The 24,680-nt window shown below is 33.9% G+C and overlaps 2 pseudogenes; both read right to left on the bottom strand.

Moving 5' to 3' along the window:
* Nucleotides 1-5,990: 5,990 nt before the first annotated feature.
* On the bottom strand, nucleotides 5,991-9,674 carry LOC110280248 (disease resistance protein RUN1-like; annotated as a pseudogene).
* A 4,999-nt stretch (nucleotides 9,675-14,673) lies between these two features.
* LOC107485869 (disease resistance protein Roq1-like) lies at nucleotides 14,674-24,454 on the bottom strand (annotated as a pseudogene).
* Nucleotides 24,455-24,680: the final 226 nt, after the last annotated feature.

Below are 24,680 nucleotides of genomic sequence, written 5' to 3'. Positions count from 1 at the left end.
GATGGGCAACCACTAGCATCTTATTCCTAGAAGCTGGAGAATGTGAGATCATGTCCATATTGAGTTCAAAGAGTTGCTTTTCTTTTCCCTGTTTGGGAGTTTCTTTTCTTTAAATCTTGAATGTCTTGCTTGCACACCCAACGTGCACTCCTTTGTCTTTCAATCTCACTTTGTTCAAATCTACTATATCCTCAATAGGCACCCAGCCAGTGCTCAATATTTTTGGCATGAAAACAAGGATAATCAGAAAATATTCAGGTTCACCTTCGCTGACCTGTTCCTGCAGCCGAATCAAAGGTTTAAACCCCATATATCGGCGATATTTGTTGTCATCTATTCTTAATATATAAAAGTAGATACATAATTACTTCTAAGTTATTCCTCTTATTCTACTAACGCCATGTCAGCAATATTGCTTACGTGACAAAATTTTAGAAACAACCAATCAAATCTTGCCAAATTTCAACCATTCAAATATTGCCAAATCAACTTTTATTTTCAAATTAAAAAAAAAACTAAAAACAGAATAAAAAACAACAAAAACACAAATTAACATTTACCCCAAAAAACCTTTGAAAACCAAAGAGTTCATTACTTTTCTCGTGCTTCTCGCCTGAAAATTCCTTACTCTTCTCATGCTTCTCGAAACCCTCTTCTTCTTGGCACCTCTCCGTACCAAGATCCTATTTCCTCCATGCTCTTCCGGTATGAGCCAGTGTTTTCCTCGAATCAAATTTTACTCTTCTCATGCTTCTCGAAACCCTCTTCTTCTTGGCACCTCTCCGCATTGCATCAATTGCAGAAACCAGACCAACTAAAAAAATTCGTCCAACGAAGAAAATTCGTACCAAGTATTTTCCTAAGAATTACAACATTGAGGTAATTTTATATAAGAAATTAAAAGTAGATATATTTAACCTATCTTTTATCTTTTTTATTCATAAACTTATTCTTTCCCAGTCGTTTATGCTTGCAGTACTTGATTCCATATCAATGGCATTTCAACAAACTCATGAGAATATATCTTTTATAAAGTAAGTCATCTCTTACACATTGTGAGTCGATGAGTAATTTCATACCAAACTCCTTTGAAAAAATTTGCAATAATATATTTCTTCATAAGTAATCAATTTTTTACGTCTTGAGTAATGTTTATATTTCTTTCTTCTAAAATTTCTCGTACATATTTTTTGTGAAAATGGTTATATCTACAGGTATAACACGCTTCGAAATAAGGTCGATCTCTACAATGTTCTAACTGGTCCGAAAATTAAATCTCAATACTTCTTTTTAGACGTTGCACATATAACCATGGGTTGAATTTAAGGATATTTTTTCCTCTTAGTTTTGTATACTTCTAAATTTATTTATATATTATGCTACAACTACCTTTTATTAAATATATGAATTTAATTTTGATGTATTATTAATATAAAATAGTTTTATAAGTATATTTAATTATATAATATTACATTAATAAAAATAATTATTTTTTATTATATTAATGACATAAATGATCATTTAAAAAGATAAATGTAATTACATAATTCTATAAAATATTTTATACTATCAACATATCAAAATTAAATTCTAAATATATTAGTCTTTAATAGAATAAAATAATGTTTGATACTAAATATTTATAAATTGGATAATGTTAGGTAACCAATAATTTTTTTGAATAACATTAACAACCACCAATCAAATCAAAATATATTACATCTCCAAATTATTCACCTAAATCTTAATATTAGAATAACCATCCACATACCTAGTAAAATAAACATCTAATATATCCATTGTTCACATTTTTATTATCTACCTATACTTTTTTTATAAATTACAAGTTAACCTTTATTCTTTGAAAATATTATTTGAACAGAAAAAATTAAATTATTTGAGATTTTAAAAAGTAGTCAATTAATTTGTCAATTTTATTTAATTAAAGGCATATATATTCAATGACAATTACTTTTAAAATTATTGTAAGGGGTTTAGGATTTAATAATTTAATTCAATGCTGCTAGGAACTAATTAATAACATTAATTGTCATTAATTAGCGGTTATTTAATTTATTTTAAAAGATACAAAATTAATGATAATTAATTGCTTCTTATTCTAATTTACCTTTTATCATTTATTATGCAAACATTAATTCCTCTTTTCAAAAAAAATTTTCGAAACTCCAAAAATAAAAAATACCAAAACATAAGATAAAGAATCATCCAAATTCTAAAAAAACATACAAAACATAGGAAAAAGAATCATCCAAAACTAATAAAAAGAATCATCCGAAATGTAGAAAAAACATAAAAAATTAGTTAAAAAAATCATCCAAAACTAAATAGGAGGAGAAGAAGAAGAGCCACAGGGTGGCCGGCGACGACATCTTGGACGGCGTTGCATGGACAGTAGGGGGGACTCACGGTGGCGTGTTGGACGGCAGATGAGGTGGCGGAGAAAGATACTACGTCGACCAGTGATGGTTTATCAAACAAACAGACAATTGGTTTATCAAAGTTTGCGTGGTTCGTCTATGAAAAACATTAACACCCACAATTGAAGAAGAGTTTCTTTTCTTAGAAATGATTATATTAGATGAAAAGGTACAAAATAAACAAATTTATTCTATTTTTAAATTGAATTTTAAAAAATGCTTTAATTATTTTTGTTTTTTATACTTTTAATATTATTTTATAATACTTTATATATAATTGTATTTTAATATCGTTAAAGTTAAACTTCTCTCAATTTGATAATCATTGTTCCTTTTCTAATAATTTTAAAAAATAAACGCAATCATTTTTTTTAACTAATTGTTAACAATGATTTACTAACACTGGAGAGAACACCTCTTCATGTAATTGTGAAGAAAAATATGATAAACAAATTCAAAATTTTGTTAGAAGAAGGAAAAGTTTATACTATAAAAAATTGAAAATAGAAGATGCAAATGATTTGTATAGAGCAATTAAAGGTACTATAAAAACAAATTTTTTAATAACAACTATTGTGAAAGAAATCAAAGATCCAGTTTTGAACATTCTCCAACACTATTTTAAATTTGCATCACTTGAAACATTATCTGACAGAGTGGGTCAAAGACAAATTTTAACAGGTAATTTTATTTTATATTATTTCAATTATTCTTATTAAAAATAATTTATTAAAAAAAATCAACACATTTTTGTTCTTTTTATTATAGATGTCATTGAAAAACTGCATGTAATAGGAGAAGAAGAACAAGTAGATGTTAAAGGAAAACCCACAAAAATACGAAGAATGGAATTGATACTCAAAGAGTAAAAAAATATACAACCAATTCATTTTTCATTTAGATATATAGTTATTAACAAAATACTATTAATTTTAGGAACATCGTGTTGAAAGTCACGTTGTGGAGAAATCTCTCAAATCAGATAAATAAAGAAATTACAACACAAATCAAGGGCCAAAAAATTGTTGCACTCACATCAACATTGGTTAGTGAATATAAAGGTATGATTTTTTTCAAAAAATTTTAATTTATTGTTTTTTTTAGTTCAAAGAATTATATTTTATATAGTACATTAATTGACACAATACAACACGATCTTATTTTATATAACCTATTATATTATAATATTAGGTGATTATTAGGTTAGCACAACTTCAAGTACAAAAATCTATATCAATCCAGAAATTGAATAATTCACACAGCTGACTTATAGATATTTCATAATTAATAAGTCTCTCAAAAATTAATTCATTTATTTCTAATTTATATTATTTATTGATTATAGGAACCAACTTCGCCAACACCAATATCATCAAACGAATATCACATACCTATCAAGAGGTTGAGGAGAAAAAAAAAACGATACAAATTCAAGACACATTTTCGGAAGAAGACCATACATGCAAAGAGGGAGCAAACAACACAAAAGAAAGTGCACACAACTCACCAATTCATAAGGAACATGCCTTCATAACAACCTATGACAGAAAGAAGAAAGCAACAACTCTAACAACAACCAATAAAAAAAAAAGAGGACGAGTACCACATAAGAAGACCAATTCCATCAATTAAACTAAATACAAAAATCAATTCCTACATCCAAATACTTTGTACTACCATTTCTTTTAAATAAAATACCATTTAAATTTATTTTTAGTTTATACATATTTCATTTAATTCTACACAACATAATAATTTTTAGCATTTATTATATATTATTATTAATTTACCGTCCCGCGCGATGCGCGGGTCACATTCTAGTTGAAGTAATCATTGGTCAAGCAGAGAATGTAAAGGTGAGAATGTAAAGGTGATAAGCTTTGCACATTCTATATGTTCTCCAAGGGATGATGCATCAATTACCATGTCTAGCAGAATAAATTAAAAACCACTGATTTATCAAATTCTCAAGACACTGTATAAAACAAGAAACATAATGCAATACCCATAAACCTTTGATTCATATGGCAATTAAACTTTAGTAATCAAAGTTCTAATGAGGTACATCAAAGACATAACCCATAGAACTAGACAACATATAGGTTATTCTTTATCAATAATCACAGATCAAAACAACTCGAAACTTACAATTAAGTTCGCATTGGAACTCTCCATGGCCTGCAGATTTTCTCCTTCCCTCTGTAATGAATCTGAATCTGTGTTGTTATTCTTGCCAAATTTCACCCTATGCTTGCCAAACAAGTTCTATGCTACAGCAATGAAAAATTCATACCATTGTTAATCTCAAGCGCCATCTTTCTAAACACCCTCCAACCCAACAAAAAAATTTTATTGTAACCTCATTGCAACATTTTTTACATGAAACCAAGATTAAAATATTTTCCGCAGGATATTAAAAAAAAAATAATAGAAAAGCTATCACACTTGAACTCAAATACAACCTCCAAATGCCCAATTCATATTCCTCCCCACCCACCTTTTTTCATATTCACAATTTGAAACACACAATTTAACACAGTCGCACATTTCCAGTAATCACATAACACAAACTCTCCTCTCTTGGAAACCAACATATTATTTTTCCTAAAAATTGAAAGAGAAAGAATTACAAAATAAAATACAACTTCAAATACCAATATTATATAAACTCAAGATTTACATTTCTTTCTGGGTTCACATGGCTGTTGGATAGATGCAATGAGGTCTCTGAAAAGCTTCAAATCTGGGGAACCATTTAGCTGACGAGATCTAAGCTTGGCAATGATAGGCAACCACGAGCATCTTATTCCTCTTGTTCATATAGAAGGTGAAGAATGTGAGATCATGTCCATGTTCAGTTCAAGAGTTGCTTTTCTTTTCCATTTTTCTTTACTTTTTTTTGTGTTTTTTTTTTCCTTTTATTTTTTCTTTTTTGAAGGATTACTATTGGAACTGAAAGGCTCAAATGTGGGAATTCTTGTTTCTGGACACAAGGAAATGAGGCAGGAGGTAACAGCTGTTTGCTCATCTAATTTGACTGAAAATCTGCATTTTGATTTTTGAGTCCTTTACCTTTAACTGGTGATTTTATATATATTGTTAAAAATATGTAAAATGCTTAACTATTAGCAAGAGTTGATCTTAGCTAGCTTATTTTGAGTTAGAATTTTTGTTATTTTTTGATAGTGTAAATTGGTTATGTAACAAATGTTAGATCCTAGTCCCTAGCTTCTAAATACTTGTAGTCTCTTTTGCTTCTTAGAAAATAAAATCAGTCATAAGGAACACACAAAAAAAGGTTAAAAGGTTTTTAGTTTCGTATCTTTTTCTAGAACATTAACATACAAACAGTTTAATAATTTATAAATTCAAATCGTTTCATGCATGGTTACATCAAACTCATTTACATAACACCAGATGCAGATTAACAACATGGACTGAAGTGGTGCATTGCTAAGGCTTCCACATCTTTTAAGAACTGATGTTTCATGTTTCCAGACCCAGTTTTAAGGGAAATGGCCATACCTTTCTTCCCTGCCAATGTTGTTCAGTTCACTCACATATATCCATCATCTCAATGCTTTTGTTTAAGTCAAACAGACTTTGTCCTTCATTCCTTTGCCTTTCAATCTCACTTTGGTTCAAATCTTCAATATCGTTGATACATGCCAAGCCAGTGCTCAATACTTTGGCTTGATAACAAGGAATATGTTCAAACTCTTCAGAATCATATTCACCATACTCAACCTCCGGCCGAAGCAATAGTTTAAACACCGTATCTTGGTGAAATTCTTCCCTGAAGTAATCATTAGTTAAGCAGAGAATGTAAAGGTGATAACCATCACACATTCTATATGTTTTCCAAGGAATGATGCACCTATTACCATTGCTAACCGACAAATTCAACTTCACTGATTTATCAAATCCCCAAAACTTTGTATAAAACAGAAAACATACTGCAAGACCTTTTATATTTTTAATCTGACGGCAAACACTTGAATATGGGACTATTGCTGCATGATAATCCTTCAGAGGAAAGTGGGCAAACAAATATGGAATTTCAGTACTTGGGATTAGCATTTCCAAGACCACACCTTGATTTTCTTGATCCTGGCCACTAGAATATTTAAAGGCAGTGAAAATGGTTGACATAACATTGGATTCAAATATGTTCAGTGATCTACACCCATATGCTTCTAATTCTCTAATACTAGATGGAAGTTTTGGCAGAAACTGAAGACGGCGACATCCATTTAGCTTAAGGGACCTAAGCTTGGAAAGTTCATCAATGTTTATTGGGATATTAGCAAACCAGTGACCACTTAGATCCAAATGCATCAATGATGGGAAGTAGCAAAATAGATCATGAGAGAAAGATATTTCACTCTGGTAACATCCACTCAAATTTAGATTACTCAGCAAGGGGAGGCTTGACATTGAAGATGGCAATCCATGAAGGTTAAAACAAGAGCCAACATCCAAGTTCTTGAGGAACTTTAACCTATGAATGGTATCAGGAACAGAATCAAGTTTTCCACAACCCTTTAGGTTCAAATTTTCAAGGCCAACTAAATTTCCAAGTGATGAGGGTCACTTTCCTATAGGAGTTCCACTTAGAGAAAGCCTTGACAATTTTCTCATGCATTCTCCAAACTCTGGTGGATTTTCGAAACTCTCACAATGCTCAATGATTAGCTCCTTCAAGGAACTCATCTCCAATTTACCTGGAAGAGTTTTAAGCATTTCGCAGTAGCTTAGATTTAAGCAAACAAGGTTCTTGTGGTGTATGAGGGATATGTGAACCTCAGTTATGTTGTCACAACCTTGGAGATCAAGTGTTTCAAGAATGGGAACCCCAGAAATATCAGGTGTCTGCTTTAGGTTCCGGGAGCTACTCAAATCCAGGTACTTCAGCTTTTCCAAAAACTGTTAAAAAAAAAACACATTTCAAAATATTATAGTCTTTCATAATGTCAATATGGTAAAATCAATTTTAAAAGATCTCTTGATGAAATGATCTAACCTTTTTTCCATGCCAAACTTGTTCAAGGTTGCTACGTTGCATTTTGATTTCAACAGCTTGATATTGTTGATTTAACAAGGGGAGAGTTTCCAAAGGACAAAAATCCCAATGCAGAACTCTTACTGAACTAGGGAAGTGGTTGAGGCCAAGGGGAAGTTCCATGTATGGTAAACTGAGAAAATAAAACAAATAAATGTTCATTTTCATATCAGATCAATCAGTTGTAAAGGAAGTTTCACCTACCAGATCATTTGTCAACACTTGATGAATGTCATCTTTAGACCACAGCCTGCTACGCTTGCCTGAGTTACTTGGAGATTCTTCATACACAATATGCCTCCCCATTTCTTGAAGCAAATCATGCATTTCTAACTTATTATTTTGATAATCATGCATTTCTAACTTATTATCCTGATCCAAAGTTACCAAAGCTTTATCAATCAATGTAACAATCCCGCTTCCGATATCACTTCCAACTCCAACATAAAAATCACACATTCTTAAAATATGTATTGCCTCATCTTTTTTCATTCCTTTGAAGAAACAAGCAATATCAAGAAAAATATTCTTCTCTGTTGGCATCAAATGATTGTAGCTTATTTTCAATGCATTGAGAACTTCAAAATGTGGAAAATTCATTATTTCTCTAATGGTACTATGCCAAAAGTCAGCATTTCTTCTATATAGATAGGAACCTAAAATCTCAACTGCCAAAGGAAGACCCTTAGTATATTTGACAACTTCTTTAGACAGAGAAGAATATCCTTGTTTAGGTTCAAGTTGTTTAAAGGCTTTCAAACAAAACATATTATAAGCTTCTTCTCGATCTAACCCTTTAACTTCATAAGTTCCATGGACTCCATGTATATCTAGCAAGTGCATATCTCTGGCTGTGATTATTATTCTACTTCCCGGTCCAAACCAATCTTGATTCTCTGCTAAATTCTCTAATTGGTTTAGCTCACTTACATCATCAAGAACAAGAAGAACTTTCTTATTGCACAAAGCACTTTTTATCATTGTTTTTCCATCTTCTGTGTCATGAAAATAGCTACTTATGTTTAGACATGCAAGAAGGTCTCTTTGCAACTGAACAAAACCATTTTTTGCAGACAACTCTCTAACATTACGCATGAAGCAACAAACTTTGAATTCACCTCGGATGGCTTCGTATACTGCTCTCGCTATAGTTGTCTTTCCTATGCCACCCATTCCCCATATCCCTACAAAGCGAACATCATTCAACCCAATACCTATGAGATTAATCACTTCCTCCAACCTTGAAGCAATCCCAACACGATTCTTAGTGCAGGATGGCAATTTCGGAATTAGCTTTCTATGTATGTGTTCAGAAATGCTTTCCACAAATCTTGCCTCAAGTCTAAAAAGATCATAAAGCGAAGAAAATCATACATCTTGCTTGTCACTCAAGAAACAGTAGCAAAATAATTTAACCGGTGTTTTACTTTCCAAAATTAAGCAAAGATATAATTTTCTAACAAATAACTTGATGAACAGTCATTCCGAAAAAAGAAATAGCACTTCAGCAATTAGATGGTTATCATTTACACCAAAACCCTTAATTACCATAATATGTTGATTGTATTTAAATTTTGATTAATACAAAAATCTTGCTAACCAATGTTATGGTGATAAGTACTAGTGTGCATTCAGATTCACATAGTAGAAAATAAATGAAGAATTACTTACTGATGTTTGGAATCCCAACCAGAATAACTAGCAATTTGTGTGAAAGCATCTCTCCACCTTCTAACCCTCTCACTGCCTTCACCAAATCTGTGTTCATGTTTTCTGAAAGCTTCATCAAAGGTTCCTTTTTGGTGTCTCACATCAGAGGGCTCAACACCATAGAAGACAGGCACAATCTGTAGCCCCAAGTTGTGTTTGCACTCCACAATCTTTTGAAGTTCATCCAAGCACCAAGCAGAGGAAGCATAGTTTGGCGAGAGAACAACAACCGCGAACATGGACTCTTGAATTGCTCTGAGAAGTTCAAGAGAGATAACTTGACCTCTCTCAAGGTCCTTGTCATCCCTGAAAGTTGTGATTCCCTTCCTTTCAAGTGAGGCACATAAATGATCAGTGAAGCCTGTGCGAGTGTCTTCACCCCTGAAACTCAAGAACACGTGATAGGTCCATGATCTTGGTGAAGGAGGAGTGGAGAAAGAAGAGGCTTCAGATGCCATTGCCATGTATATGGGAAAGTGTAATAACAGATTGTGTTTTGTGGTGTGTATATTTTTTTTTGGCAGTGTTGTGTTTAGTAAGTATTGTTAACATAGATTAAATAGCAAATAAATATCATGGTTTAGTGCGTGTGAATAGAGAGGAAAGTGAGCAGAAGCTGCTTGGGTCGCTTCCATCACAGGATAGGAGAAAGGAGAGGGTGCAGAATAGCTGAATAAGCCTTTACTTTGGTGATTTGTGTGGAAATTAAAAGAAAGGTGAATCGTTAATAAATAATTAAAAAGGTGAATTGGGTTGTTGCATCTAGATAAGACCATTTTTGGTCTCCAATTTGCTATGTCTTCTTTTAACTATAACGGAATAACTCATAACAAGAACTTTCTTCATATGTATCCAGAAATTCTAAATTATAATAATATATTTTATCATAATGGATAACATTTTATATCATGAATTTCATCATTTGTATTTAATTTTTACTTTTATTTAGTTAGTGTATTTAATATTTCAAAAAAAAAAAAAGCAATATCAAGAAAAATGTTCTGCTCTATTGGCATTAAATAGTCATAACTTATTTTCAATTCCTTGAAACTTTTGATTTGCAGACCACTTTTTTATTTCATTAATAGTATCATGCCAGAAATCATCATTTCTTCCACATAAGTTGGAACCCAAACCAATCCTTCTTAGCATTCCAACATAGTTCTCTGTGCAAAATGGTAACTTTGGAATCAACTTTTTATGTATGTGTTCATCAATGCTTTCCAGGAGTTTTGCTTCATGGCTGCAAAGGAATTAAGAAGAGAAGTAAAGTCATAGTTACAGCCTAGTTACTAATCTTGATTGCATTATATACAGAGATCTGAGACTCTGACATAATATGCAAGTAAACTAAGTATGATTTTTAATCCCTAGATAATGATTCATAGTTTATACGACCTCCTCATTTTGTATTTATATTATAACTTTGAATTGAAAAAAAAAAAAAATTTATTAACTTTATAGACGCTGTTTTATCAAATTTGATCAGAGATCTGTTCTTTTTTATAAAATAAAATATGTAATATAAATACTAATTTCTCCTACAGTCAGATAATTAGCATCTAAGCGATGTCATTCTCTACCAATATATAATCTTGCACTATTTGATTCGTGCTTAAAGGTAGGTCAATGTCACATAAAAAAGAGACAAGAAGTTGCAGCTGTTTGCTCATCTAATTTGACTAAATCTACATTTTTGCTATTAGAAGGAATTGATCTTAGCTAGTTTATTCTGAGGTAGAAATTTTGTTACTTTTAACAGTGTGAATTGACTATATAACAAAAGTTAGACCCAAGTTCCGAGCTACCACCAATGACAATGCTTTCAAACTAGTCTTCTTTGTTTCTTACAACATAAAATCAGTCATAAGGAACAAAACTAAAAGAGATAAAAAGGTTTTTAGTTCCACACCTTTTTCTAGAATGTTAACATACAAGTTAATTTATTATTTTATAAATCCAAATTGTCTCATACATGATACATGGTTACATCAAACTAAAATTAAGACAACACGAGATACATATTGACATGGGATAAATTTGTGCATTGCTAAGGTTTTCACAACCTTTAAGAACTGACATTTCAAGATTCCAGACCCAAAAAATGAGATCACTTTAGGTTCATGACTTATTGTTGTACTTTCAAGATTTATTCTTCCAACAAAAACTAATCAACACTGTAAAAAATGTGAAAATGTTATTAGCTTTCAAGATTTATTCTTCTAACAAAATTAAATTTAGCTTTTGGAGAAGGGCCATACCTTTCTTCTCTCCCAAAGTTGATCACTTCATCAATCACATCATCTTCAAATATATTTGTCTCACATAAATCCATTATCTCAGCTCTTTTGTTAATGTCAAACACTTAATTATCAAAGTACTTGCACCAGATTATAAATTGTCTTCAGCACTTGAATTAATTATCTGCATTAATCCTTCATAAAACTTCATCATACATATTTTAAATTTATATATCATTTTCCTGAACATGTCACGAGATTTTTTATTATAAAAGAAGTTACAGCAGTGGAGGAGAAATACAGTGATTCCTCCAATGCCATGAAACTTTATAGAGCATAATTATTACATTTATTAGCTTGAAGCAACAAAATTTCCTAATAAATCCATGCCTTTTCAATCTATGTATCTTACCTTGAGAAAAATATGTTGTTCAAATCTCTACTTTATGAGATACCTATCCGAGTTTGCAATTTACCAGTAACTTAATATTGGAGTGTGCAGCATGGTACATCGATGATTATGACATCAACATTAACATATCTATGATTATAAAAGGGAAAAAATCTTACACCAATATTAAGATCACAATTCATTTTCAACAACAATAAGATTAGAAGTTTTCAAAAACTAGAAAGGTTCCTACACTGCAAATCCTTTGATACAATTCAAGATGAACTTGGTTGAAAAATGGAAGATATAAAGGTATCTTGGTACAGAGAGTTGCTTTTGTCCAATGTGTATTCTTTTCTTTGAAAGCTTGACCTTTTTTGGAAAGAAAAGATGTCTGCAAATTGAAAACATGCAGTTGTTTTAAGAAAGGAATCAGCATATTAAAGGCTTATCAAGTAAGAACTTTCAAAGTTCTAATGAGGTACATCAAAGACATAACCCGCAGAACCCGACAGCATATAAGTAATTCTTTACCAATAATCGCAGGTCGAAACAACTGGAAACATAAAAGAATTTACCAACATGGGCTGCAGATTTTCTCCTTCACTCTTTAATGAATCTGAATCTGTCACGTCATGCTTGCCAAGTCTCAGTCGTTGCTGCAGCAACATAAAAATCAAAACATTGTGAATCTCAAGCCATCTACCTAAAAACCCTCCAACCCAATAAAAAAGTCGCTATAACCTCATTGTAACAATTTACACATGAAACCAAGATTAAATTTTGTTCTCAAGATATTCAAAGAAAAAAGAAAAAAAAAAGTGGAAAAGCCCTCACACATGCACTCAAATACAATTATACAACCTCCAAATGCTCAATTCATATTCCTCCCCAACCTATCCCTCTTTTTTCTCATATCCACAATTTGAAAAAGAATCAAAACTAAAATACAAACTTCAAATAAACTCAAGATTTACATTTCTTTCTGGGTTCAAATGGCAGTTGAATGGATGCAATAAGCTCTGTCTAAAGCTTCAAATATGAGGAACCATTTAGCTGAAAAGATCTAAGCTTGGCAATCATGCTGTTCCTCTTCTTCATATATTGGTGGGTCAACCACGAGCATCTTATGCCTAGAAGATGAATGATGGTTTCAGTGGCTAAGAGAAGGTGGGTTGAATCTTAGCCCTTTTTTTGCTTGCTGATACTTGCTGGGCTTAGGAGTAGCTTTTCTGTTTTTAGCTCGTCCCTAGTCACGAGACATTTTCATTTTGTCTCGTCACTTGACACGAGACATTTTTTATTTTTCATCTGAACAGTAAAAACAGAATTGAAGTAGGAAGAGAGAGAAGATAACACCCAGATATATCCTGGTTCAGCTGCTAAGTGCAGTGCAGCCTACATCCAGTCTCCATCACAACAATGATGGAATTTCACTATAATCATCCAGATTACAACTTGTAAAGTGCTAACCCAACTTACAAGGGAATTCCCACAGAATCATGAAACACAACACAGATGTACAAAGGAACTCTAAGACATCTATGGCTTTTTCTTTTAATTTTGCACTCTCTGCCTTTTTCAGCTCTATGGCTTTTTCATACAAACCTCACTGTTTGCCTTTTTCCATGAGACTCAAGACATGACAAAATTAAACAGAAAAATACAAAACAGAAAACATTGAAGGAGAAGAAGAACTGCTAGCTTAGGTAGCTCTGAGAACTCTGTGTCTTGCACTCTCAAATCTTACTCCTTGAATCAAACCATGACTGTTCACCTCTTTTATAGAGAAGTGAAGTCTTCACAGTTGAAACACAAACCCGAGCTCAGCTTCTTTTCCTTCAACCAAAAACCGGTTCGGCCACACAGAGAGAAGAGGTAACTCATGCAAAAACCAACATGCAAATACTTCTAATCCTTCCTTGGTCATCACTCTTCATCAATCCGGGCGCTCCATCCTTGGCTTCCTCTCCAAGATGGATTTCTGGCCCTTGGTGCTTCATGATGATGATGACTTCATCTGCTTCAATCTCTGCCTCAACTATCACTTCGCCACTCTAGCTACTTCCTGTGGTGGTTGAGCAGAATCAAAGACAAGCCATGCCTCCAAGGATCTTCCTTGCTGGCCGAATCTTCATCTTCCTTTTTGAGTATGGCGGATCCAAGATTACCTCACCAAATCTTACCAGATTAGGTGATAATCTCAGCCATTGCATACTTTTCTTTTTCTTTTTCGTGCCATCAACTCGATGGTCTTTAGCCTTGCTTTTCTTTCCTTTTGGTAGCTCCAAGTAGCTTCCATGGCTTCCTAGTTAATGACCGAAGAAAGAAGCAAAGGTAAGAGAGAGGAGAGAAAAATTTGAACTCAAACTAATGGGTAATAACAAAGTGAAATTAAAGTCCCACTTTTCTAGCTTAGAGTGGCGTGTATCATTATGATCACCATCTTGTCAATCACACTTTCTCTCTCATGTTTCCCATGCTAGTTTAATTAAATTTCAAATCCCTCAAAAGAGTGAATTGGAATCCGTTGGAAGCATTAAGGCTTTGCTTCATGGATACGGGTAAAGCATGGAAGCATACTATAATTTTGGGCTTGGTTGCAATAAGGTTTATTCTTGGCCCAACTAGTAACAATTGCTTTCCTGATGGATTTTTATTTCGGATCAAACATAGGAAGCTTTCTTTGGGTTTGTAGTAACAATATTAATCTAGCCCAGTTAATCATCACAATAATTCAGCCATATATCATTGAATATTTTTGAATCAATGCTGAATTGGAAAGCAAATTCACACTTGGGCTGCAGCATTTTATTTTATTTTCGGCCCATATTAAAAACCTGCATCACAAAATTATTAATTAACATATAATTAATTAAGATTGAATTAATAATTTTGCAATTAAATATTTTAATAATGTTTGTTCATCACAAAAATTAATTTGGAGTTTTCCAAACTCATCAATGAAGAATGTGAATTAATGTCCATGTTCAGTTCAAGAGTTGCTTTTCTTTTTCCTGTTTGGGGTTTTCTTTTGTTGAAATCTTGAATGTAGTCTTGCTTGTACACCCAACGTGCACCAGATTTCTTTACTCGGATCTGACTGGATAATGCTATTTGGAAGCACTTGTGTTGGCATAACAGCTTACTAAAATAGTAACCGTTCACGCACACAATGAACAAATTATCTCCACTAGACCCCACGTATAAACTCGCGTTGATGAATTCTTTACCGTTGCAGATCACCGAAGGCTGTTCATTAGAGGGCCAATCATTTTCAACTAGGAAACAGAGAGCAAGTGCTACAATTTCAGTTGAAGGGCAATTAAGTGGGAATGAGACTGATATTCCCTCATCTTGTTCCTGATGCTCAAACCATGTTGGAATTTCCTTCCTAGGGATCAACATTTGCAAGAAGTCTTCACGATCTTGGCTAGCTGATTCTGCAAAGCCACAACACGCCTTTGATATAACATCATCAACATTCGATGCATCCAGTGAATCACAACCCTCTGCGTTTAATTCTCGTAGACTTGATGGAAGCTCTGGTAAAACCTCCAAGTAAGGGCAATCCCATAAGTCCAGACGTGTAAGTGTGGGAAGTTGATGGATACTTATTGGAACTCTTAAAAAACTGCTCCAAGATAAATGCAAATCCGTCAACGACGCTAAGTGGGCAATATCATAGGAAAGGGTCGACTCTTCTCTAGATGACCCAATATTGGAGGAATGGGTTAGGCCTCTCAAATAGGTCAGGCAAGAGAGAGAACGCAAAAATCCAACAATATTTTGGCTCTCAGACCTATCGTCAACTGTTAGGGAATCTAACCCATGAGTTTTGTGTGGAAGACGCTCCACGGAACTACTTAACACCAACTTTTTTAGGCCAACGAAACATCCAAGTGATAAGAGAAGACCAGTAATCTTGTCGCACCAAGTTAAGTACAACTCAGACACGCCAGCCAAATTTCCAAGCCTTGGGGGTAGCTCTTCTATACCTGTATCTGTCAGAATAAGAATCGATAACTGTTTCATGCATTTCCAAATTCTGGCAGTCTTCTCAAACTACTGCACAAGCTTAGATCTAGTTTCTCGAGTGAACTCATCTCCAATTTTTCTCCAAGTGTTTCAAGACTCCTACATTCACTTAAATCCAATTCAACAAGCCTCTGGAGGTGTGCAAGAGACGGGTGAATATAATCCAGCTCCTCGCATTTCTTGAGATCAAGTTTCTTAAGATTGGGAGCCCCACAAAGATCTGGCGTTTGCTTTAGCTGCTTGCACCATGACAGATCTAAGTGCTCTAACTTTTCTAAAACCTGAAAAAAAAAATATCACATGGTTAATATTTATGCTGGAAATGTTTATGTAATAAAATTTGATAGAACGGTTGATGAAAAGGTCTACCTTCTTTCCATGATTCCATCCCATAACTCTACAATTTTGCTATCAGACAGATTAATTTCAACAAGTTCATAGCGTTGATGATCTGTAAGGGGCAGAGTTTTCAGTGGACAACGTCTCCAGCGAAATACCTTTAGTGTACAAGGAATATCGTAGAGAATGGGAGCTCTCACGCCATCTAAAATGAGAAGCTTTAACTGGCACATTTTTGAGAAAGATAACTCTCTCCGATTCACTTCAGTGTCGCTATACACCTTACGTAGAACGATGCCCTGAGTTGCTTTAGTTTTCTACACATACACGTAAATAAATAAATAAACAATTAAAAAAACCAATGAAAAAACTATACTGATTGAGATAACCATAAAAACAAAAAATAGTTTTGATCTTGCCTGGAAAAAGGGTCGGCTTCCACTCCTCGGGATCAGTCGACCTAAAGACTGGAATATCGAGCGTCCGTCCTTCTGAATCCGAGCTTCTTATGGTTATTGAGAACGTGGGCGATGAAAAAGGGGGGAGTGTACCTGCAAAGGCACTCCGATGCTTAAGTCAGTATTCGAAAAAAAGTATTCGAGATTCAATAATCACGTACCTTCACCAGATGCTTTTTCCTCCTTTTTATGGAGAGTTTTCTGTTCGGCAATAGATCATCGGTTTCATATTGTGCCGTTTTGAGACGTCGGTTATGGAAATGTTAACGTTACCGAGTTATAGCTCATCAATTCCGAGTAATAACGGATGATGACGAGTTATGGTACTTGCCGATAACGGTTAGGAAGCCGAGATATACAATAAGTGTTAATGATGACCATATCACAGCCCCCAAGCTTAAGCTGAGGAAAGTTTTTTAATGAAGCAGGTTGAGCTTTTGTGATGAGTTATAACTCGATTGAGTGGATTCCTGAGTGGGCCCCCAGTTCAACATACTTCATTAAAAGGGACTTTGGTTCTACCACGTTGGACAACGTGTTTGTGTTTTATTGAGGAGAGAGAATGAGTGGATGCTTCATTAATGCTTTGGTAGTTTCCAATGTTTCATTTGCCCTTTCGTGTGATTGATGTAATGGTGATACTTTGAAACGTTTTGGATTAATGACATTTACCGATTGGAACTTGGGCATTTTGGTTTTCTCCTTCTCTGTGAAGAATGAGAAAGAGAGGTACGGTTATGTCTGCGTTTTTGTGATTTTCTCCCTTCTTCTTCTTTCTGTTTGCTGTTGCATGTTTGTTTGATTGTGTTTTTCTTGATGGGTTTTGAGAAGGAGAAGAAAGATAAGGTAGATTGGTCTTATGATTGGGTTGGGGATGATGTGAGGTCTCGGGTATCGTTGTTTTGTGATGAAGTTGCCGTGAGGGAGGTGGATGCGACTAGGTTGGTGAGGCCTGGTTCTGGAGTTGGGGTTGAGTTACTGCCATGTAGTGCAAATGATAGGGTTTATCACCGTGGGAGTGGTTTTGAATTTTTCTACATGCATAGCTGTGTTCTGGAGGAACTGAGAGTGAAGTTACCCTTCACAGATTTCGAGTGTCAGATCCTTAAACAGTTGAACTGTGCTCCGTCGCAGCTTCATCCAAATGGGTGGGCGTTTTTGCGTTCCTTCGAAATTCTAATGGAATTTCTGGAGCAGGTCCCCTCGGTCGAGCTTTTCTTCTCATTATTTCAAGCCAAAGGGGTGTGGAAGGGGGGTTGGATAAATTTCAACAGCACCCCTGGGTTTGGCATTTTCAGGTTGTATAAGTCTTCCTTTAAAGATTTCAAGGAAATGTATTTTAAGGTTAGGGGGTTAGAAAGGGATTTTCCCTTTTTCGTGGATGAAAATTTGGCTGAGAAGTTCCCATTATATTGGTGTTCGAACCTCAGAATATACTCGGACCCGAGGTTATTCCCCCGAGAAATGCTTGTTTGATTGAGTTTCTTGTTGAGAACATTGGTCGGGGAGACCTAATTTCAATGTATGAGCTTCTGAAGTGGGAAGAAGATAAGGATGCTGTTGTAAAGTACTTAGGTGAGTGATAGGGTTGTTTGTAATGTAGTTTCTATTTCATTTTAGATATCTGATGTTACTTATTTTTTGTAGGTCGTAAGTATCCTGGGGTTTCAGCTGCGTATTTGAGGACGCGTTTCAAGAATAAGAATTTGGAGAAGGAAGTATCGTCTTCTAATGCTGAGAAAATTGTTGGGACTGGTGAGGTTACCCAGCCTCGGCAAGGTCGGAGGAAAGTTATTGCTAAAAGGAAGAGGAAGTCTGATGTTGTGGACCTGTCTGATGGCTCTGAGGAGAAGTCGTTTGGTGTTCCTGTGGAGGAGATACAAGCTTTCATGGGTAATCAAAAGAGGCTTCACGAAATTTCTGAACAAAGTGAGGGATTTTCTGTCTGGGGTAGAGAATATCCTTATATGGCTGTAGTGGACGAGTATTGTCAGTCGTCAGCCGATGTTTCACTTGCGAAAGAGGTTGGAGACATGGCGATTGGTCAGTATATGCAGGTAATGGGTTAACTTTTCTGACTTAATTGTTGTTTTCCGAAATGTATACAAGCTTTCGTATTCGTTTGTGTAGGTTGTTGGTCTTCGTCTTGCCAGTCTCGGTCGCAGCCAAGAGTTGAAATGTAAGAAAATGTCTTCTGATAGAGCGGAGGTTTCTGTTCTGAATGAAGAGTTAGTGAAAAGTAAAAGTGTTGCTGCCGAGCTTCAGGTACGGCTCACTGAGGCCGAGAAGTTATTGAAGGAAACGAAAGACAATTATGCTCGGGATGTAGAAGATCTGAAGAAGAAGGAGAGTGATTTGGCGAGCGTGCAATCTCGGCTTATTGAGGTAACTGCTGAATTAAAGGATGTGCAGAAGAAAAAGTCTGATGAAATTCTGGATTCTTTTGTTAAGGGATTTGAAAGGGCGCTGTTACAAGCAAAATTTTTGGCACCGGAAGCTGACCTGTCCGGCATGGATCCGGGGAAAGTTGTGCGTGATGGCAAGATGGTTGAAGATGATGGTGATGCTGAAGATCAAGCAGAAAATGTTTAGTTTGTTTTTTGTTTGGTATTTTGGTTTTGTTTTGTATGTCGGTGGGTATTTTGAACGTTGGTCTATTGGTGACAATTGTTGAAAGAACCTTGATATTTTGCTTTTGGATTATCTGAATCTTTATTGGGAATTTGTGCTTTTCCTTTGTGGCAAAGCATTTTATTGACTGGAATAATTTTGATGAGTCCATTATTCAGGTTTGAATGTACTGCTGAGTAATGACAGGTTGCATATATAGCCGAGCATTGAGTTATTTTGAGAATTGACAACGATAAGAGATAGAAATTGCATAATTTGATTGTAAATAGATGATGCTGGTAGTAAGATTCTAATTGTTTGAATACAAACTTTCAGGTAGGCTGGCCTCGTTAAAACCTCTCCAAGCAAAACCCTTTGGGACAAAAACTTGGTAGTAGGAAAAAGAGTACCAGCCTGTCCCTGAGTTAACTGTAGAACTTCTTTAGGGATGAAACATTCCAAGTATTGGGTAATACTTGTCCGTCGATTAATTCGAGTATGTATGCCCCGTTTTCGAGTACTTCTGATATTCGGTATGGACCGTCCCAGTTGGCGGCGAGCTTCCCATGTGAGGGTGGTTTCCGAGCAGCTTCGGTTTTGCGGAGGACTAAATCCCCTTTCACAAATGCTCTGCTTTTAACCGACTTGTTGTACTGTCGGGCGATTGCTTGCTGTGTTGCGCGTTGCCTCAAGATGGTGATGTCTCTTACTTCTTCAATGATGTCAAGCTCGGTTCTCCGAGCTTCGTCTTGGTTACTTATGTAAGTTCTAATGGATTCTTGGGAGATCTCCAGGGGAATCATCGCCTCTGATCCATATACCAGTCTGAATGGGGTTTTCTTTGTTGATGTTTGAGGGGTGGTGTTGTATCCCCAAAGGACTTCAGGTATTAGCTCGGCAATTTGAGCAGCCATTATTTGGTTCTCATCAGCCATTCGTTGATTAGCTTGTTGCAGCTCGGCTACCATCCGCATGAGTTCGGACAGTGAAGGAGGCGGTACGTCTGCCATAGGTGTAAATGGAAGCGAAGGGACCAAAAGAAAAAATATGATTCCTCGGCTCCACGGTGGGCGCCAATTGATCTTGCCTGGAAAAAGGGTCGGCTTCCACTCCTCGGGATCAGTCGACCTAAAGACTGGAATATCGAGCGTCCGTCCTTCTGAATCCGAGCTTCTTATGGTTATTGAGAACGTGGGCGATGAAAAAGGGGGGAGTGTACCTGCAAAGGCACTCCGATGCTTAAGTCAGTATTCGGAAAAAAGTATTCGAGATTCAATAATCACGTACCTTCACCAGATGCTTTTTCCTCCTTTTTATGGAGAGTTTTCTGTTCAGCAATAGATCATCGGTTTCATATTGTGCCGTTTTGAGACGTCGGTTATGGAAATGTTAACGTTACCGAGTTATAGCTCATCAATTCCGAGTAATAACTGATGATGACGAGTTATGGTACTTGCCGATAACGGTTAGGAAACCGAGATATACAACACGTGTTAATTATGACCATATCAAGTTTTTAGTTACCTAGATATAATATCAAAGACATTGTCAAATTCTTATTTTAATTCTATGCATCCTATACTTGAGAAAAATCGACACTTACTTTCTTTTGAGTAAGTACAAATTCAACATCCCCGTAACACCACAATCTGCTACGCTTACAAGCATCATTTGGAGATTCCTGAATTATAATTTGTTTGCTCATTTCTTCAAGCAGATCATGCATCCCCAACCAATCATGTTTGTCTATAGTGATCAATGATCTATTAATCAAAATATCAATACCGATTTCAGCATCATGACCACATCTTTTTAATTCCTTTGTTACATCCTTTTTCGGCCATCCTTTAAAGAAACAAGCAATATCTAAAAAAATATCCTTTTCCCCATTTTCTAAACCCTCATAGCTTATTTTCAATACATCAATAATTTCAGAATGGGAAGACTTCTTTATTCTTTCAATAGCATTATACCAAACCGCAATAGTAGGTCTACCATTAAGATAGGAACCCAATACTTTAAGTGCCAATGGGAGACCACCGCTGTATTTGACCACTTCTTTAGACAAATCCAAAAACCCTTCCGCAGGCTCCTGCTGTTTAAAGGCTTTCAGACAAAAGAGGTTTAGGGCTTCACTTTCCACTAACCCTTCAACCTTATAAGTTTCATGCACCTCTGGTCCCTTTAGCACCTCTACGTCTCTAGTTGTAATTATTATTCTGCTTCCAGGACCAAACCAATCTTGCTCCCCAGCCAAATCCTCTAATTGTTTTTCATGATTTACGTCATCAAGAACAAGAAGTACCTTTTTGAGACGTAAAGAGTTTTGAATTATTGTCCCCCCATCATACTTGTTATGAACAGCATTTGAACTTATATTCATTTGATCAAGAAGTTGCTTTTGTATGTCAGTAATATCTTTTTTCTCACATTGCTCCCTTACATCGGCAAGAAAGCAAGTAACTTCAAATCAACATCGAATGGTTTCAAAGACAGCTCTAGCAATAGTGGTCTTACCCATGCCGCCCATTTCCCATATGCATATAAAGCGAACATCATTCAATCCGAGGCCAATTAGAGTAGTCACTTGTTCTACTCTTGAATTAATCCCCACAAGACTCTTCATTGAAGATGGCAACTTAGGGATCAATATTTCAAATATATGTTGAGCAATATTTTCCACAAGTACTGCTTCATCCCTGTTCACGGAAAGAGAATTTCTTTGTAATATAGCAACTTCTTTTATTATAAAAAAGAAATTTTGTAATAAGATAAAGGAAGACAATACAACATAAAACAACTGAAGTTTACAAAAACAATTTTCTTTTACAAAAGTTATTTGTAATAAGCTATATGTTTTTCAGGTAATTTATTCATTTGATATAGATTTTATAAATTATTTTAATTTGGTATCTGATTCATTGAATTATTATTAGTTAGGTGGCATACTAACAGACCGTATTATACGAAAGAATTTCAAGTTATATAAATCATCATAAAATTAAAAACTCTTCATATCTATTTATGCCTATTAAGAAACCAAAAAGGATAATGCAATATATATTTTTGAGAAATACTCCAAATTAGTTCTTAAAGTTTTTTTAATAAAAAATTTTAATTTTAAACAAATTTTAATTACTAAATTAATGTTCAATTTTTATTTTGATAGACAAATCAATTTTCACATAACATTATTTGTCTTTATAAAAAAACTAATTTTAGAATTTTAAAAATTTTTAGGAATCATTATGTTTGTTATTAAATAACAATATGTATTGTTTTGTTTAACTTTTTAACTAAAATTTAATACGAGAATTAACGTCTAATAAAATATAAATTTAGAGACTGATTTAATAGTTAAAATTTGTTAAAAAATAATTTTTTTTGGAATTAATTTGAATTATTACGCTGTATTTTTAGCATTTATTATCAATATCATTCTATCTATTTTTATCCTATAAAAATTGATACAATCCATTATATAAAATGAGCTTATGACATATTGGTTTTTATGATTGTGTCACGCGAGTAATTTTATATAGATGGTAATTTTATAATTTTACAAAATAAAAATAAAAAAATTTCTATATAATAATGATACAAAAATAATTAAATTTAACAGCTATTATTATTCTATTAAATTAAAAAATAATGATTAAATATAATTAATATCTATATTAAAACTATAATAATAATTTTCACATTAATTACAAATATTAAACTATATACAAATTACAAATATTTTTATAAATGAGTCAAAAAGTTTTACATTAATCCACATATTATCTCATTAATTTTTAAATAATATAATATTTTTAAATTTATNAATATTATTTAAATTAATTCCATTGTGTTATCATATTATTTTATTACGAGATCTTTATTTAATATGTAATTCAAGAAAAAAAAATGTGGTAGACGAAAATGACCATAATTATTATTCCATTATTATATTTAAACTCAAATTTATAGTAATTCGTTCATAGTGTGATTGTATCTACCTTGGTGAAGAAAAGAAATTATTCCATGAATTACTATAAATTTTAATTCAAATATTTATTTTTTCAAAAAAAACATCTATTAAAGATTGATTTGTCTAACTGAATGAAAAAAATAAAAAAGCTAATTTGACAATAAATTTTTTCTAAGAACGAAAATTATGAATGTAGGATATATATGGTTTAAATCTATTTCGCAAAACAAATCATATGAACCAGAATATAATTTGTTATTATTTAATTTTATTTTTCAATTAAAAATTGATATTGTATGTAGAAAAAAATTTAAACATTATGGCTTATTTTTTTAGTATATTGTTACCATCGTTGCTTAAACTAATATTGCATTTTATTTGCTTTAGAAAAATATTTAAAATATAAGAATAATGCTATATGTATACTAAAATTAATCATCAAATTCAACTAGCAATATAAAATATATATTTTAATACAAATACATATTGAAAATAAATTAAATCATATATTATACATAAATACATTAGTGACGGTTTTAGTGACTAATTTTTATGTATAAATAGCATTTTTAAAAATATAGTATTACAAAATAATAATACTATTATATAATGTTAAGAGTAATAATATCTCTTATCGATCTTAATAATTTTTTAGTTAAACATTTTAATTATGCCATTTACCGGAACAATTTTAACAAGCAGACCTATGTCATTTGTTAAAAATGGTATCTACAAACTACAATGATTGCAGTTTTGTTTAGATGGATATATAAAAGTTTGAACGTGTATAGCAGAAGATAAATTGTAGTAATTAATGACAATTGACAAGAGTAAGTTAATGAGTAGTTTAGCTTACTCATTTTTGGAGGTCCAACCAGAATGAGCAGCAACTTGTTTTAGTGCATCTCTCCATTTCTTGACCTTCTTACGGTCATGTCTTCGTCGGTGTTTCTTGAAAGCTTTCTTAAAGGTTCCCCTTTGGTGCCTCACATCACAAGGATCCACACCGTAGAACACCGGCACGATCTGTTGTCCCACCTTGTTGTTGCACTCCATGATCTTTTGGAGCTCATCCAAGCACCAACTGGAGGAAGCGTAGTTCGGTGAAAGAACGATGACTGCAAACATCGACTCTTCAATTGCTTTCAGGAGTTCATCTGAAATAACATCGCCTTTGCGAAGGTTTTGGTCATCTTTGTAAGTTGTGATTCCCTTCCTGTTGAAGGCCGCATAGAGATGGCCAGTGAAACTTTTGCGATTGTCTTTTCCCCTGAAACTCAAGAATACGTGATAGGTGTATGATCGTGGTGGTGGGATTGAAGTGGAAGAAGAGGCGAATGCCATATGTTTGAAGTTTGAAGAAGTGTATGTATGTGCTGCATAAGAGTTGTGGTTAACACTAAACAGTTAATTAATAACAT

Source organism: Arachis duranensis, chromosome 4 (assembly GCF_000817695.3).
Source record: "Arachis duranensis cultivar V14167 chromosome 4, aradu.V14167.gnm2.J7QH, whole genome shotgun sequence".
In the NCBI taxonomy this organism is placed as follows: Eukaryota; Viridiplantae; Streptophyta; class Magnoliopsida; order Fabales; family Fabaceae; genus Arachis; species Arachis duranensis.
This window is presented reverse-complemented; position numbering and strand designations above follow the sequence as displayed.